At 42.6% G+C, this 16465-nt stretch overlaps 1 pseudogene; it reads right to left on the reverse strand.

Moving 5' to 3' along the window:
• LOC149981219 (uncharacterized) overlaps positions 1 to 16465 on the reverse strand; it is a 33646-nt pseudogene that overhangs the window by 12046 nt on the left and 5135 nt on the right.

The following is a 16465-nucleotide window of genomic DNA, read 5'->3' on the forward strand; positions in this document are numbered from 1 at the left end:
CTTTCTTATTGACCGAGTCACTGTTGTTTCCTGCTGTAGTTTTTGCTTGTAAGCAGGAATCAGAAGGATAGAATTATGGTCAGATTTGCCAAATGGAGAGCGAGGGAGAGCTTTGTACACGTCTCTGTTTGTGTAGTAAAAGTGGTCTAGAGTTTTTTCCCTCTGGTTGCACATTTACCATGCTGATAGAAATGAAGTAAAACTGATTTGAGTTTCCTTGCACTAAAGTCCCCAGTCACTAGGAGCGCTGCCTCTGGATGAGTGTTTTCCTGTTTGCTTATGACCGTATACAGCTCATTGAGTGCAGTCTTAGTGTCAGCATCGGTCTGCGGTGGTATAAGATGTAAACTCTCTTGGTAAATAGTGTGATCTACAGCTTATCATGAGATACTCTACCTCAGGCGAGCAAAACCTCAAGACTCCCTTTGATTTCGTGCACCAGCTGTTGTCTACAAATATGCATAGGCCACCTCCCCTTGTCTTACCAGAGGCCGCTGTTCTATCCTGCCAAAAAAGCTTAAAACCCGGCAGCTGTATGTTAATCATGTCGTCGTTCAGCCACGACTCGGTGACACATAATATATTACAGTTTTTATTGTCCCGTTGGTAGGATATACGTGCTCGTAGTTCATCTATTTTATTATTGATTGACTGTAAATTGGCTAATAGGACCGTTGTCCACAATAACTCCATCTTTTCCTCCTGCGAATGATGATGATGAGGGCCTTGTCGGGTGTCTGGAGTAAATCCTTCCCATCCGACTCGTCATAAGACACGGTGGCAGAAACTTTATGTACAAAATAAGTTACAAATAACGAGAAAAAACATACACAATAGCACAACTGGTTACGGGACCGTAAAACGGCGGCCAACTCCTTCGGCGCCATTGTAACAGATCAGAGCATAATGTTCATATTCATAATGTTTTGCATACATACCATGTGTCTACTTGTCCTGGGGGGAAGACTGGGTAGGTCAACCTTCACTGGCTCAGGCGCTGGGTTTGGAAGTACACATGGGGCTTTGGGATCAGACTCCTGGACCTGCAAGACACATCGACAACAATCAGGGAATTAGAAAACAGCACCTCAATCAACTAGGATGGATGATCAATACCGTTCTCAATGAAGTATGATAATGGTCTTCTTTAGTCATTTGTTTGGTAACACTTCATTTGGATAGTCCCTAGTAGATGCTTTGTAGATGTGCAGTAGATTTTCAATAACTGTCAACAACATTTCAACTAACTATTTACTAACCCTAAACTAAACCCTCACCCAAACCTTTATTCTAAACCTAACCAAGCAGTTGCTTATAAACAGACAGTTTTGTTGATAGTTTGTAGATCATCTACATGACATGACCAAAAGTAGGTGGACACATGCTTGTCAAACATCTCATTCCAAAATCCTGGGCATGAATATGGAGTTGGTCCCCGCTTTGCTGCTTATAACAGGCTCTACTCTTCCGGTTAGGGTTTCCACTAGATGTTGGAACATTTCTGCGGGGACTTGCTTCCATTCAGCCAGAAGAGCATTAGTGAGGCCGGGCACTGATGTTTGGCGCTTAGGCCTGGCTCGCAGTTGGCGTTCCAATTCATCCCAAAGGCGTTTAATGGGGTTGAGGTCAGGGCTCTGTGCAGGCAAGTCAAGTTCTTCCACACCGATCTTGACAAACCATTTCTGTACGGACCCCCATGCCTCCCTGTTATGGATTCTCCCGCCTCCCCTATTCCGGAAAACTGCAAAACCAAGACACCGCATGGGGACATTGTCATGTTGAAACAGGAAAAGGCCTTACCCAAACTGTTGCCACAAAGTTGGAAGTACAGAATTGTCTAAAATGTCATTGTATGCTATAGCATTACACTTTCCCTTCACTGGAACTAAGGGGCCTAGCCCGAACCAGGAAAAACAGCCCCAGACCATTATTCCTTCTCCACCAAACTTTACAGTTGGCACTATGCATTCAGGCAGGTAGCGTTCTCCTGGCATCCGCCAAACCCGGATTAGTCTGTCGGATTTCCAGATGGTGAAGCGTGATTCATCACGCCAGAGAACGTGTTTCCACTGCTCCAGAGTCCAATGGCGACCTAAGATCGTCATCTTAGGCTTGTGTGCAGCCGCTCGGCCATGGTAACCCATTTCATGAAGCTCCCGAAAGAACATTTATTGCGCTGACGTTGCTTCCAGAGGCAGTTTGGAACACTGTAGTGAGTGTTGCAACCGAGGACAGAGGATTTTTATGCGCTTCAGCAGTAAGCGGTCCCGTTCTGTGAGTTTATATGACCTTCCACTTTGCGGCTAAGCTGTTGTTGCTCCTAGACGTTTCCACTTCATAATAACAGCACTTACAGTTGACCGGGGCAGCTCTAGCAGGGCAGAAATGTTATATACTTTTGTATATATTGTATTTGGGACTATCCAAATGTGGTGTACCTGACTGCCATAACAAAAAAGATAAAGCTATCATAATTATACTCTACCGCTAGAGAGTCCCTTTTGCTCGGCTCAGACACCTTGGTGGCCTGCATGTCCCGCTGGCTCATCCTGGCCAGTCTGAAGGGAATGACTTCACCACGGATGACACTGTAGAACAAACCCTGGAGACACACCCCACCACAATCAGTAAAGCGTACAACCACATAGTGATCCAGATGTCTACTTTGTGAGAAAGGGGCACATTTGTTAAATTGAATAGTGGTTTTGACAACTTATTGAATGAAATGCACTAACTGTATAGCAGATCATTTTATTATGCAACTGGAGTTGAGATTGTATTCTTATGATAAGGCATGTGTTTTTTTCTGCCATCTGTTGACCAACCTTATTGTTGGGGTCTTTAAGGTTGAACATGATGGTTCGGTACTTGTTCATGTACTCGCCTCGATGTTGGTGACCAGTTTTCCCACTTCACTCTCAGACCTCTCCAAATCGTCACAGTCGCACACCCTTATAAAATCCAAATGCAATTAGTCATCTTTCAATAAAAATGTTGTCCTACACTCAAAAGAGCTTAAGCAATGCTGATTTGTCAATCAATGTTATCCAGTGTGTGTGTGTGTGTGTGTGTGAGAGAGAGAGAAATGCTATCCACCATCTCTATATGCTTGCATCTTTCTATATTCAGCGTTGGATGCTCTGCCTGACCTGGTTATTGGCTGGCTGGGGGGGAGGGGGGGGGGGGGGGGTCGAGAGGAAGGGGCGATTGGGGCTGGGGACACAGGCAGGGTCCTGGTTTCATTCAGTGGGACTGGGGGTGAAGGTGAGGGTGGAGTGGGGGTGACAGGCTGCTTCTTGGGGATGGTGAAGGAGGTTTTGACGATCCTCATGGCCCCTGTTTTCGTGGTGTCTGGAGGCTGAGGTGTTTGGGACCTCGGGAGACGTAGAGAAGCTTGATTTGGGGGGGTTGGGTTGTTTGACAGGGGGCGTATCCTCAGATGGTTTCTTGGAGACACTGCCGATGTTCGCTGGTCTCTTGGTTCTTCCTGGAGCACCTCGCAGAGGAGGAGCGGGCTCAGTGATGTTGTCTGATGGAGAGCTTTGTGGAAAATGTGTCTGAGGAGCCATGGGCTCAATCTCAACCTGCCCACTGGCCCTTTTTGCTGTTATAAAATAGAATAACGGGGGAGCTGAATCAGTGCCGATAAGTAAATATGGCATCTGGTAGCTATGACTGGAATCAAGGAAGTCAGTGTAATAAGCCGTGAGGGAAATTTGAAAGCGTATATATAAGCGTGTTTTGAAACCAGTTAAGCATGAATAGTGCATGCATGTGATTAACCACTACCATGAAGACAGCTTCACCACCATTGACTAAGACAGCTTCAGTATTGCATTTCTTGGCCTGAGAATTCCGTGTGAATGTGTACTCTCTCTAAAAGTGAATACTGCAAGGAGAAGCAGAAATATAATAAAACCTGAAAGAAAGATTTTAAAGCCACCGTCTGATATTAAGATTTAGAGTAATGTCAACTGCTTCAATACACCCCTCAATTTAGAAGAAATAACTCAATGGGATTAGGTTTGTTCTACCTGATAATTACCAAAAGGTAGCTTTGAATGGTAGACAAATGATGTAGAGCTTTAAATGATGTTTGTAAAAAGGTAAAATGTGGCTCTCATGGAATGTTGTTGCTTGAATACATGTTATTTGCGTGGGGAAATGTGATGGGGTGTATTTGCACTATTGTTTATGTTTTTGTTGATGGCCCACTTATTGATGGCATGTACAGTGTGGCTTAAATTAATTCCTCAATTCATTACTAGAAATAAGAGTCCCCCTTTGTGAGCATCACAGCTAGTAAAATCCCAGGGAAGGAAATGACGGGTTTCCTTTGTCAGCTAAATGTAAGTATTTTGATTGAAAACAGTAAGGTAAGGGCAGAGGGCAGAGGGCAGGATATGATAACGGGAAAACCGAAATATTTAATGCTGCTAACAATGTTTAAGAACGGACTGTTCATACATAGCCCACTTAGATTGTTGTTGTTACAAATACTATGCAACATGTGAATAACACATTTACATCAAATTAACGGGGGGGTATTCAGATTCGGAAAGTATTCAGACCCCTTAACTTTTTCCCCATTTGGTTACGTTACAGCCTTATTCGAAAATGGTTTAAATAGCTTTTTTCCCCTCGTCAATATACACAAAATACTCCATAATGACAAAGCATGAAGAGGTTTTTAGAAAATGTTGCAAATGTATTAAGAATAAAAAACAGAAATATCACAATTACATAAGTATTCAGACCCTTTGCTCAGTACTTTGTTGAAGCACCTTTGGCTGTGATTACAGCATCGAGTCTTCTTGGGTATGATACTACAAGCTTGGCACACCTGTATTTGGGGAGTTTCTCCCATTCTTCTCTGCAGATTTTGTCAAGCTCTGTCAGGTTGGATGGGGAGCGTCGCTGCACAGCTATTTGACTGATAAATGGAACGAGGGAGAGCTCAGTTCTGTTGTTTTGAAAGTGTATTGGAAAGTTGTTAATAGCTAGCTAACTTTTAGTTTGGATCCCGTGACCCAGTTGACATCAGTTGCAGGGACTGCTAGTGTCTGTCCAGTGATCCTGCCGACCAAGGATGTGTCTAAGGAGCTATTTGGCGTAGCAGCTAACTAGCCTACTGTTTGTTGTTTTCAATCTTCCCTGTGACCTACGAGGAGTAACGGAGTAACCTACATTGCTGGCTACCATGACAAAGACCAAAGCCGGTGGGAGTACCATTGAGGACAGTGGTGTCTCTCTATCACACGTGAAGGATCTTTTAAAACAAACAAAAATAGTTATACAAGCAGTAGTTAAAACAACAAGACAATTACTTATAATGTTGTGTGCAAATACTGGTTGATTCAACTAATAAAAGAATGGACGACCTGACCAGAGAGGTCCAGGACCTGAAGAACTGTTTGCAGCTCTCCCAGCGTCAGCTCGATGAGTTGAAAGAGGAGAACGGCAAGATAACAGCAATCTGTGAGTCATTGAGAAATGACATTTCTGTATGTGAATCCATAATAACAATGATGGAGAAATCAGATTATCTCGAGGGACAAAAAAGGCTGAGCAAAATGGTTGTGGGCAGAATCTCCACATGAGACCTGGATGGAGTCAGAGGACAAAGTTAGGGAAATTATCTCTGAGAAATTAAAGATGGACCACAGGACGATTGAGGTGGAGCGCACCCACAGGACTGGAAAACCCACCACAGGCCCAGGTGACAGGCCCAGGCCGATAGCGGTCAAGTTCCTGAGGTTCAAGGACAAGGTAGCTGTTCTGGAAAGAGCCAAGAACTTGAGAGGAATGTACAATATCAGGTAAAAGTTTGGACACATCTACTCATTCTTTTTTTTCTTTATTTTTACAATTTTCTACATAGTAGAATATTAGTGAAGACATCACAACTATGAAATAACACATAGGGAATAATTTAGTAACCAAAAAAGTGTTAAACAAATTTAAATGTTTTATATTTTAGATTCTTCAAAGTAGACACCCTTTACCTTGATGACAGCGTTGCACACTCACGGCATTCTCTCAACCAGCTTCATGAGGTAGTCACCTGGAATGCATTTCGATTAACAGGTGCTGTCACACCCTGACCATAGTTTACTTTGTATGTTTCTATGTTTTGGTTGGTCAGGGTGTGATCTGAGTGGGCATTCTATGTTACATGTCTAGTTTGTCCAGTTCTATGTTCGGCCTGATGTGGTTCTCAATCAGAGGCAGGTGTTCGTCATTGTCTCTGATTGGGAACCATATTTAGGTAGCCTGGGTTTCACTGTGTGTTTGTGGGTGATTGTTTCTGTCTAGGTGTTTTCACCAGATAGGCTGTTTAGGTTTTCGTTACGTTTATTGTTTTTGTAGTGTTTGTGTTTAGTGTGTTTTTTCATTAAACATGAATCGCAATCGACACGCTGTATTTTGGTCCGACTCTCCTTCACATACAGAAAACCGTTACAGGTGCGCCTTGTTAAAAGTTAATTTGTGGAATTTCTTTCCTTCTTAATGCATTTGAGCCAATCCGTTGTGTTGTGACAAGGTAGGGGTGGTATACAGAAGATAATCCTATTTGGTAAAAGATCAAGATCATATTATGGCAAGAACAGCTCAAATAAGCAAAGAGAAATGACAGTCCCATTATTACTTTAAGACATGAAGGTCAGTCAATCCGGAACATTTCAAGAACTTTGAAAGTTTCTTCAAGTGCAGTCGCAAAAACCATCAAGAGCTATGATGAAACTGGCTCTCATGAGGACCGCCAAGGAAAGGAAGACTCAGAGTTCCCTCTGCTGCAGAGGATAAGTTCAGTTTCTGAGTTACCAGCCTCAGAAATTGTAGCCCAAATAAAGGTTTCACAGAGTTCAAGTAACAGACACACCTCAACATCAACTGTTCAGAGGAGACTGCGTGAATCAGGCCTTTATGGTCGAATTGCTGCAAATAAACCACTATTAAAAGGCCATCAATAAGAAGAAGAGACTTGCTTGGGCCAAAAAACACAAACACAAATGGACATTAGACCGGTGGAAATCTGTCCATTGGTCTGATAAGTCCAAATTTGAGATTTTTGGATCAAACCGCCGTGTCTTTGTGAGACGCAGAGTAGGTGAACGGATGATCTCCGCGTGTGTGGTTCCCACTGTGAAGCATGGAGGAGGAGGTGTGATGGTGTGGGGGTGGTTTGCTGGTGACTGTCTGCAATTGATTTAGAATTCAAGGCACAATTAACCAGCAATGCTACCACAGCATTCTGCAGCGATACGCCATCCCATCTGGTTTGCGCTTAGTGGGACTATCATTTGTTTTTCAACGGGACAATGACCCAACACACTTCCAGGCTGTGTAAGGGCTATTTGATCAAGAAGGAAAGTGATGGAGTGCTGCATCAGATGACCCGGCCTCCACAATCACCCGACCTCAACCCAATTGAGATGGTTTTGGATGAGTTGGACTACAGAGTGAAGGAAAAGCAGCCAACAAGTGCTCATCATATGTGGGAACGCCTTCAAAACTGTTGGAAAAGCATTCCAGGTGAAGCTGGTTGAGAATATGCCAAAAGTGTGCAAAGGTGTCATCAAGGCAAAGGGTGGCTACTTTGAAGAATCTCAAATATAAAATGGAATTTTAACTTATTTAACACTTTTTTTGGTTATTACATAATTCCATATGTGTTATTTCATAGTTTTGATGTCTTCACTAATATTCTACAATGTAGAAAATAGTAAAAAAAATAATAATAAAGACAATTGAATGAGCAGGTGTGTCCAAACTCTTGACTGGTACTGTATGTCTTCCTCAACGAGGACTATCCTGAAGCTGTGCGCCAGAAGAGGAAACAACTTATCCCAGTCATGAAAGCTGCCAGAGTGAATAGGGACATTGCTTACATCCGCTATGACTGGCTCATTGTCCAACCTCCCTCCCAGAAGCCTGGACGGGTTGAGAGAGCCAAGCCTATGGTTTCGTAGCTTCAACCCCGCAGCACACACACCAATTGATTATGGACTGCTGAAGGTATATTTTTTCTCTTGCTTAGTTTGCTCTTTTCAGTATTATGTCTATCTCTGATAAGCTACCCAGAAAGGGGCTGAAAATAGCCCATATTAATATACTGTATGTAGCCTTTGAAATAAGGTTCATGAAATCAATAATTAGCTCAAATCTGATATCAGTCATATATTACTTGATGATACAGAAGTACCAATACAAGAATGTAACATCTATAGAAGAGACAGAAATGCTTATGGGGGGAGGTGTTGATATATAATATATATATATATATATATATATATATATATATATATATATATATATATAAACTCAGCATAAAAATAAATGTCCTCTCACTGTCAGCTGCGTTTATTTTCAGCAAACTTAACGTGTAAATATTTGTATGAACATAACAAGATTCAACAACTGAGACATAAACTGAACAAGTTCCACAGACTTATGACTAACAGAAATTAAATAATGTGTCCCTGAACAAACGGGGGGTCAAAATCAGATGCATTAATTACTGCAGTGCATCTCCTCCTCACGGACTACACCAGATTTGCCAGTTCTTGCTGTGAGATGTTACCTCACTCTTCCACCAAGGCACCTGCAAGTTCCCGTACATTTCTGGGGGGAATGGCCCAAGCCTTCACCCTCCGAACCAGTAAATGACTTACAATCATCCAATGTTGAACAAGCTGAGGTTGGGCCTAAGTAATGCAATAAACTCTTATTTTGGTTGGTGATGTGAAAGGTGATATATGTATCATGTTACGATGAGAACTTCATCTTAGAATGGAAAGTAGGTACATAAATGGAGGACACCAAGATAAAGAATTTATGCTTTCAAATTTGACAACAGCATTGAAGCAAATTTGACCAAAAATGTCAAAAAGGGCAATGGGAAAACAATATATTGGGCAATATTGGGATAATCCAGACGTGCTCAATGGGATTGAGATCCGGGCTCTTCGCTGGCCATGGCAGCACACTGACAACGAGCAGTATGGCTAGTGGCATTGTCATGCTGGAGGGTCATGTCAGGATGAGCCTGCAGGAAGGGTACCACATGAGGGAGGAGGATGTCTTCCCTGTAACGCACAGCATTGAGATTGCCTGCAATGTCAACAAGCTCATTCCGATGATGCTGTGACACACCGACCCAGACCATGACGGACCCTCCACCTCCAAATCGATCCCGCTCCAGAGTACAGGCCTCGGTGTAACGCTCATTCCTTCGATGATAAACGATAATCCGACCATCACCCCTGGTGAGAGAAAACCGCGACTTGTCAGTGAAGAGCACTTTTTGCCAGTCCTGTCTGGTCCAGCGAAGGTGGGTTTGTTCCCATAGGCGACGTAGGTTGCCAGTGATGCCTGGTGAGGACCTGCCTTACAACAGGCCTTCAAAGCCCTCAGTCCAGCCTCTCTCAGCCAACTGGGGACAGTCTGTGCACTGATGGAGAGATTGTGCGTTCCTGATGTAACTCGGGCAGTTGTTGTTGCCATCCTGTACCTGTGTGTGGTGTGCTGTTCGGATGTATCGATCCTGTGCAGGTGTTGATACACATAGGTCTGCCACTGCGAGGACGATCAGCTGTCCGTCCTGTCTCCCTGTAGCGCTGTCTTGGGCGTCTCACAGTATGGACATTGCAATTTATTGCCCTGGCCACATCTGCAGTCCTCATGCCTCCTTGCAGCAGGCCTAAGGCACATTCACGCAGATGAGCAGGGACCCAGGGACCCAGAGTCAGTAGAAAGGCCTCTTTTAGTGTCCTACGTTTTCATAACTTTACCTTAATTGCCTACCGTCTGTAAGCTGTTAGTGTCTTAACGACTGTTCCAGAGGTGTACGTTCATTAATTGTTTATGGTTCAGTGAACAAGCATAGGAAACAGTGTTTAAACCATTTACAATGAAGATCTGTGAAGTTATTTGTATTTTTATTAATTATCTTTGAAAGACAGGGTCCTGAAAAAAGGCAGCTTCTGGATATATATCCAGAACCATATCCCTGTAATGCTTAGAAAATATCTTATGTCAAGTGTTATTATTTTGGGGTGTTGCTGAAGGCCACCAAGTGCTAACAGTCAGTATCAAAATAATGTGTGTGAAATGCTTGATAGCGCATGTGATGTAAACAGAGAGGTCTACTTTTTTGGGGACCTGAATATTGACTGATTTCCATCAAGCTGTCCGCTCAAAAGGAGAAAGCTGGGCGTAAAATAGTGTATAAGAGATCATACAAAAGATTTTGCTGTGACTCTTATGTAGATGATGTAAAAAAAATATGTGTTGGTCTGATGTGATTAATAAGGAGCATCCAGACCCTGCATTTGATGAATTTCTGAAATTGCTTTGTCCAATTATTGAGAAGCATGCACCTGTTAAGAAACGAACTGAAGACACAAACTGTTAATGCTCCATGGATTGATGAGGAATTGAACAATTATATGGTTGAAAGAGATGGCAAAAGGAATGGCTAATAAGTCTGGTTCCACATCTAACTAGCTGGCTTACTGCAAATTGAGAAATGAATAGGACTAAACTCAACAAAAAGAAGAAGAAACTTTATTATGAAGGGGGGGGGGGGTACTTTAAATGAAATGATGGGCAGAAAGACTAGTTCAACTCCATTTTTCATCAAATCAGATGGCTTATTCATCACAAAACCATTTGATGTTGCGAATAATTTGAATGATTGGCAAAGTGGGCAAATTTAGGTAGGAAATGCCAACAATGAACAGTGAGCCATCGTATAAATGCATAGAAAAACTAATAATGAAAGAAAAGCATTGCAAATTAGAATTTTGTAAATTAAGTGTGGGAGAGGTGGAAAATATTTTTTATCAATCAATAATAACAAACCTCCTGGCATTGACAACTTAGATGGAAAGCTCCTGAGGATGGTGGCTGACTCTACAGCCACTCCTATCTGTCATATCTTTAATCTGAGTCTAGAGGAGAGTCTTTGTCCTCAGGCCTGGATGGAAGCCAAAGTAAACTGTAAACTGTCATGGTCAAAATATATACAGTGCATTTGGAAAGTATTCAGACCCCTTGACTTTTTCCACATTTTGTTACGTTACAGCCTTATCCTAAAATTGATTCAGAAACTTTATTATGAAGGGGGGGGGGGGGTACTTTAAATGAAATGATGGGCAGAAAGACTAGTTCAACTCCATTTTTCATCAAATCAGATGGCTTATTCATCACAAAACCATTTGATGTTGCGAATAATTTGAATGATTGGCAAAGTGGGCAAATTTAGGTAGGAAATGCCAACAATGAACAGTGAGCCATCGTATAAATGCATAGAAAAACTAATAATGAAAGAAAAGCATTGCAAATTAGAATTTTGTAAATTAAGTGTGGGAGAGGTGGAAAATATTTTTTATCAATCAATAATAACAAACCTCCTGGCATTGACAACTTAGATGGAAAGCTCCTGAGGATGGTGGCTGACTCTACAGCCACTCCTATCTGTCATATCTTTAATCTGAGTCTAGAGGAGAGTCTTTGTCCTCAGGCCTGGATGGAAGCCAAAGTAAACTGTAAACTGTCATGGTCAAAATATATACAGTGCATTTGGAAAGTATTCAGACCCCTTGACTTTTTCCACATTTTGTTACGTTACAGCCTTATCCTAAAATTGATTCAATAGTTTTTCTCCCTCATCAATCTCCACACAATACCCCATCATGACAAAGCAAAAACTGTTTTTTAGAAATGTTTGCAAATGTATAAAAAAATAATAATAAAAAAATATCACATTTACATAAGGATTCAGACCCTTTATTCAGTACTTTGTTGATGCACCTTTGGCAGCGATTACAGCCTCAAGTCTTCTTGGGTAGGACACTACAAGCTTGGGACACCTGTATTCGGGGAGTTTCTCCCATTCTTCTCTGCAGATCCTCTCTAGGTCTGTCAGGTTGAATGAGGAGCGTTGCTGCAAAGCTATTATCAGGTCTCTCCAGAGATGTTCAATCGGGTTCAAGTCCGGGCTCTGGCTGGGCCACTCAAGGACATTCAGAGACTTGTCCAGAAGCCACTCCTGCGTTGTCTTGGCTGTGTGTTTAGGGTCGTTGTCCTGTTGGAACTTTCCTCCTTTCATCTTTCCCTCGATCCTGACTAGTCTCCCAGTCCCTGCTGCTGAAAAACATCTTCCCGGCATGATGATGTCACCACCATGCTTCACCGTAGGGATGATGCCAGGTTTCCTCCAGACATGACGCTTGGCATTGAATCTTGTTTGTCATGGTCTGAGAGTCTTTAGGTGTGTTTTGGCCAACTCCAAGCAGGCCTTCATGTGCCTTTTACTGGGGATTTTTTCCTAAAAGTTCCTAAAAGTTCAAACATGGTTAACTTCAAACTGCCCCAGTGAAAAATTCCTAGTGACACCACTGGACATGACAGATTTGCTCCATACAGATAGTGTGTATTCCAACTTTCTAATTCATCTTCTGTCATTATAAAGCAGAGGTACACAAAACTAGTACTTGGACACAGTATACGCTCCCTTTTCATAAGAAACTGGAACCTGGATTTTTCAGGTGGTCGGTGGCTAACCAATGACACAAATTGATCAATGAAGTGCCAAGGAGACACGACAAGTACGACCACCAGCATGGTAGACCCCCGTCATGGAGGGACACGCGGTACATTCATTTCTCTTTCCCTCAGCCATGTAGCCCCCTTTTATGATCACTGATATTGAAGCCTGCCTGTATATACCGGAAAGTATATTATGGGTCCCGCCATGAGGTCTGGAACATTATGGCACAGGACTTGAATTGTCCTCTAGTGGTCGCTGGTTCAAGCGCCTCTTTAGCTGTTCTCGCTTCAATCACTACATTGATGGAAAATGTAAATGACCCCTGTATTCTTTGTTACTCCAGGGCTTTTGTTGAAGTGTCCCCTTGTGTGTGTGTGTGCAGGATGCTCCTTAACAGAGGAAGAGCCTCCCTGTATGTTAGCACACAGTGACATCTGCTTGTTCGCTACAAGTTTCCCCAGAGGTTCAGAAGTCGATGCAAATTTGCGGCAACAGTCAGCCAAAAAAACGAATTTGCGTGTGAAAATAGTGGTAGGTTATCCAAAAGATTTACCACAACTGCTTGCAGGAAACCTGATTGTTTTTCGGTAAGGGTGTGTTGAGATTCTAAACGGATCCTGTCGTGACCCTACTATTTAGGAAAATCTAGATAAGGTCTCTTCCAATCCACCCAATGTTGATCAAGGCAAAAATGATAACATACAGATGAATCGTACAGATGATAATTTATGCACTTTATCAGACTTTCATATGATAATAAGTCAGATTGAGGTTAAAGTGTGTCTAGTGCGCATTTGGGAGAGGTAGGTCTTCCTTTAAGGCATCTGTTAAGATTGTAAAAGCAACTATCAGCTGTACGCTTAATTCTTAAAAAGAAACATTAGCAAGTGAATGAAACTGCAACCTTGCAGCAATCAAGTGACTTGGATATACAGGCCATAATGAACAATTTAACTAATTACGACCAGGGCATTAATTGTGTGTAGTTTTTTTCTCTTTCCCTGGACTTTTACAGCATCTGATATGTCTACGGCAGAAAAACGAAATGAGGACGTAATGTAACGAAATGAGGAATAAACATCTTATTGTCACAGTCATTGAAGTATTAGTATTGTAGATTTTTACATGACACTTGCTCGGGGGTACGTGAATGTGCTAGATTCTCAGCATAGCAGAACACCAGACACACAAAGTAGGAGTGCACTGTTGAAAAGCTATTCTAATGTCTGGCCAGTAGAGGGTGCTTGTGTTTAACCATTTTAACAAGAAGAGAAGATAAAATGGCAGATACACTATATATATACAAAAGTATGTGGACAACCCTTCATATTTGTGGATTCGAGCTATTTCAGCCACACCCGTTGCTGTCAGGTATATACAATCAAGCACAGAGCCATGCAATCTCCATACACAAACATTGGCAGTAGTACCGCCTTACTGAAGAGCTCAGTGACTTTTCAATCGTTATAGGATGCCACCTTTTCAACTAGTCAGTTCTGCCAATTTCTGCCTTGCTAGAGCTACCCCGGTCAACTGTAAGTGCTGTTATTGTGAAGAAGAAATATCTAGGAGCAACAACTGCTCAGCCACGAAGTGGTAGGCCCACACAAACTCACAGAACGGGACCACCAAGTGCTGAAGCGCGTAGCACGTAAAAATCATCTGTCCTCGGTTGCAACACTCACTAAAGAGTTCCAGACTGCCTCTGGAATCAACGTCAATAGAAGAACCAGTTAGTCGGGAGCTTCATGAAATGAGTTTCCATGGCCGAGCAGCCGCACACAAGCCTAAGATCACCATGTGCAATGCCAGCGTTGAAACATCTGGAGTGATGAATCACGCTTCACCATCTGGCAGTCCGACAGACTAATCTGGGTTTGGCAGATGCCAGGATAGCTGCCTATCCCAATGCATAGCGCCAACTGTAAAGTTTGGTGGTGGAGAAATAATGGTCTGGACATTTTGTTATGGTATGGGCTAGGCCCCTTAGTTCCAGTGAAAGGAAATCTTAATGCTACAGCATACAATAACATTATAGATGATTCTGTGCATCCAACTTTGTGGCAACAGTTTGGGGAAGGCCCTTTCCTGTTTCAGCGTGACAATGCCCCTGTGCACAAAGCAAGGTCCATACAGAAATGTATTGTTGGGATTGGTGTGGAAGAACTTGACTGGCCTGCACAGAGCCCTGAACTCAAGCCCAAGGAACACCTTCGGGATGAATTGGAACGCAGACTGCGAGCCAGGCCTAATCACCCAACATCAGTGCCTGACCTCACTAATGGTCTTGTGGCTGAATGGAAGCAAATCCCCGCAGCAATGTTCCAACATCTAGTGGAAAGCCTTCCCAGAAGAGTGGAGGCTGTTATAGCAGCAATGGAATGAGATGTTTGACCGATACTTTTGGTCATGTTTTTTATAACTGTGTAACAGAAAGCAGATTGTGGAAACAAATACCCATAATGCCTAGCTACACCTATCCAGTTCCTTCAGATCTGCCAACAGATCACATTGAAAGGGTATTAGCAATGAGGTTGCTTTCCTCAGATGCAATTGTCCGATGTGTTCAGGACTTTTAATTGCCAAAAATAAAAAAACGTAACCACAGAAAAACTCAAAAGAAACTGAAATGAAATGCATGCCTGTTGGGTGGCAGATCCTTCGATGGTATAGAATAATGCTTGTGTACTTAACCAGGTTACTAAATGTGTAACTGGGAATTATCGTTGTTCCATGTGTGAACTGACACTAACTAAAACAACTTACTGTACTCCTCTCTCTCTCACACACACACACACACACACACACACACACACACTGCATTTCACTGAAGCCCATTCATGTGCAGGATTCAAACAGATGTTCATTGATGCACGTTATCCCAGGTACCTATAAACTATAACCCAACGGGAAAGCAAAGGAGCAACTGTCATTTTGTGAGTGATAAGTCATTTCCAAAAAGGAATTATTGGAAGGAGTATTTTACAACTCCTGCTGATTTGTCAGGCATTTCAGTATTGAGCACGTCAGTGGAATTGGCCAGCTAGGTACTTCAGTCTTCTTCATTGAAATGAATCAATGTGTCCTGTGGGAAATCCTTCCTGGCATCTGGTCATCCTCTCGGGGCCTCCATGCTGCAGCTGAAAAACTGCTCTGCTCTCCAATCATTCCCGAGTCCCTGTCTGTATGGACTCCTCTTTCCCTCTGGTTTGAGTGTCTTAAATGTAGAGTATGTCTGTGTGTGTTAATGTCTTTTGTGTGTGTGTGTGTGTGTTAATGTCTTGTGTGTGTGTGTGTGTGTGTGTGTGTGTGTGTGTGTGTGTGTGTGTGTGTGTGTGTGTGTGTGTGTGTGTGTGTGTGTGTGTGTGTGTGTGTGTGTGTGTGTGTGTGTGTGTGTGTGTGTGTGTGTGTGTGTGAAAATGACCACACAGGGCCAAAGAAGGCAAATACAATAAAAAAAGGTTACCCTTTTGAATTGTTTGAGTTTGTGTTTCATCAACAAATGATATGTGCTGCAATATTATGACTTTTTTTTTTGCTAAATGCACTAACTAGAACCTGTAAAATCATGTCAGTTGCTGGCGAGTGTGAGAAGTCAGAAATGTGTTGGGAAATCTGATAGACCATTTAACACTGCAGAACACGAGTACTCTTTTGAATACTAAATCTGAAGTGGCATGGGTAAAGGGGTAGCATTTACCAGAGGGCAAAGCAGAGGACCCTTGAAGACCGAGTGCCTCTGTGGACATTAGTGAAAAAGACCAAACTCTCAATTTCCTTGGCAGGGTGGAAAGGTTCAAACTCACTGAGGGGGAAACTGTGCGCAAGAATGTATCTAGAGACCCTATCATGCATATCCAGGTGACAACCAAATCAAGGCCACATTCAACAGCACTGAACACGTCAATG

The sequence above is a fragment of the Oncorhynchus mykiss genome, chromosome 9 (assembly GCF_057628025.1).
Source record: "Oncorhynchus mykiss isolate SJ-2025 chromosome 9, ASM5762802v1, whole genome shotgun sequence".
NCBI classification, from domain to species: Eukaryota; Metazoa; Chordata; class Actinopteri; order Salmoniformes; family Salmonidae; genus Oncorhynchus; species Oncorhynchus mykiss.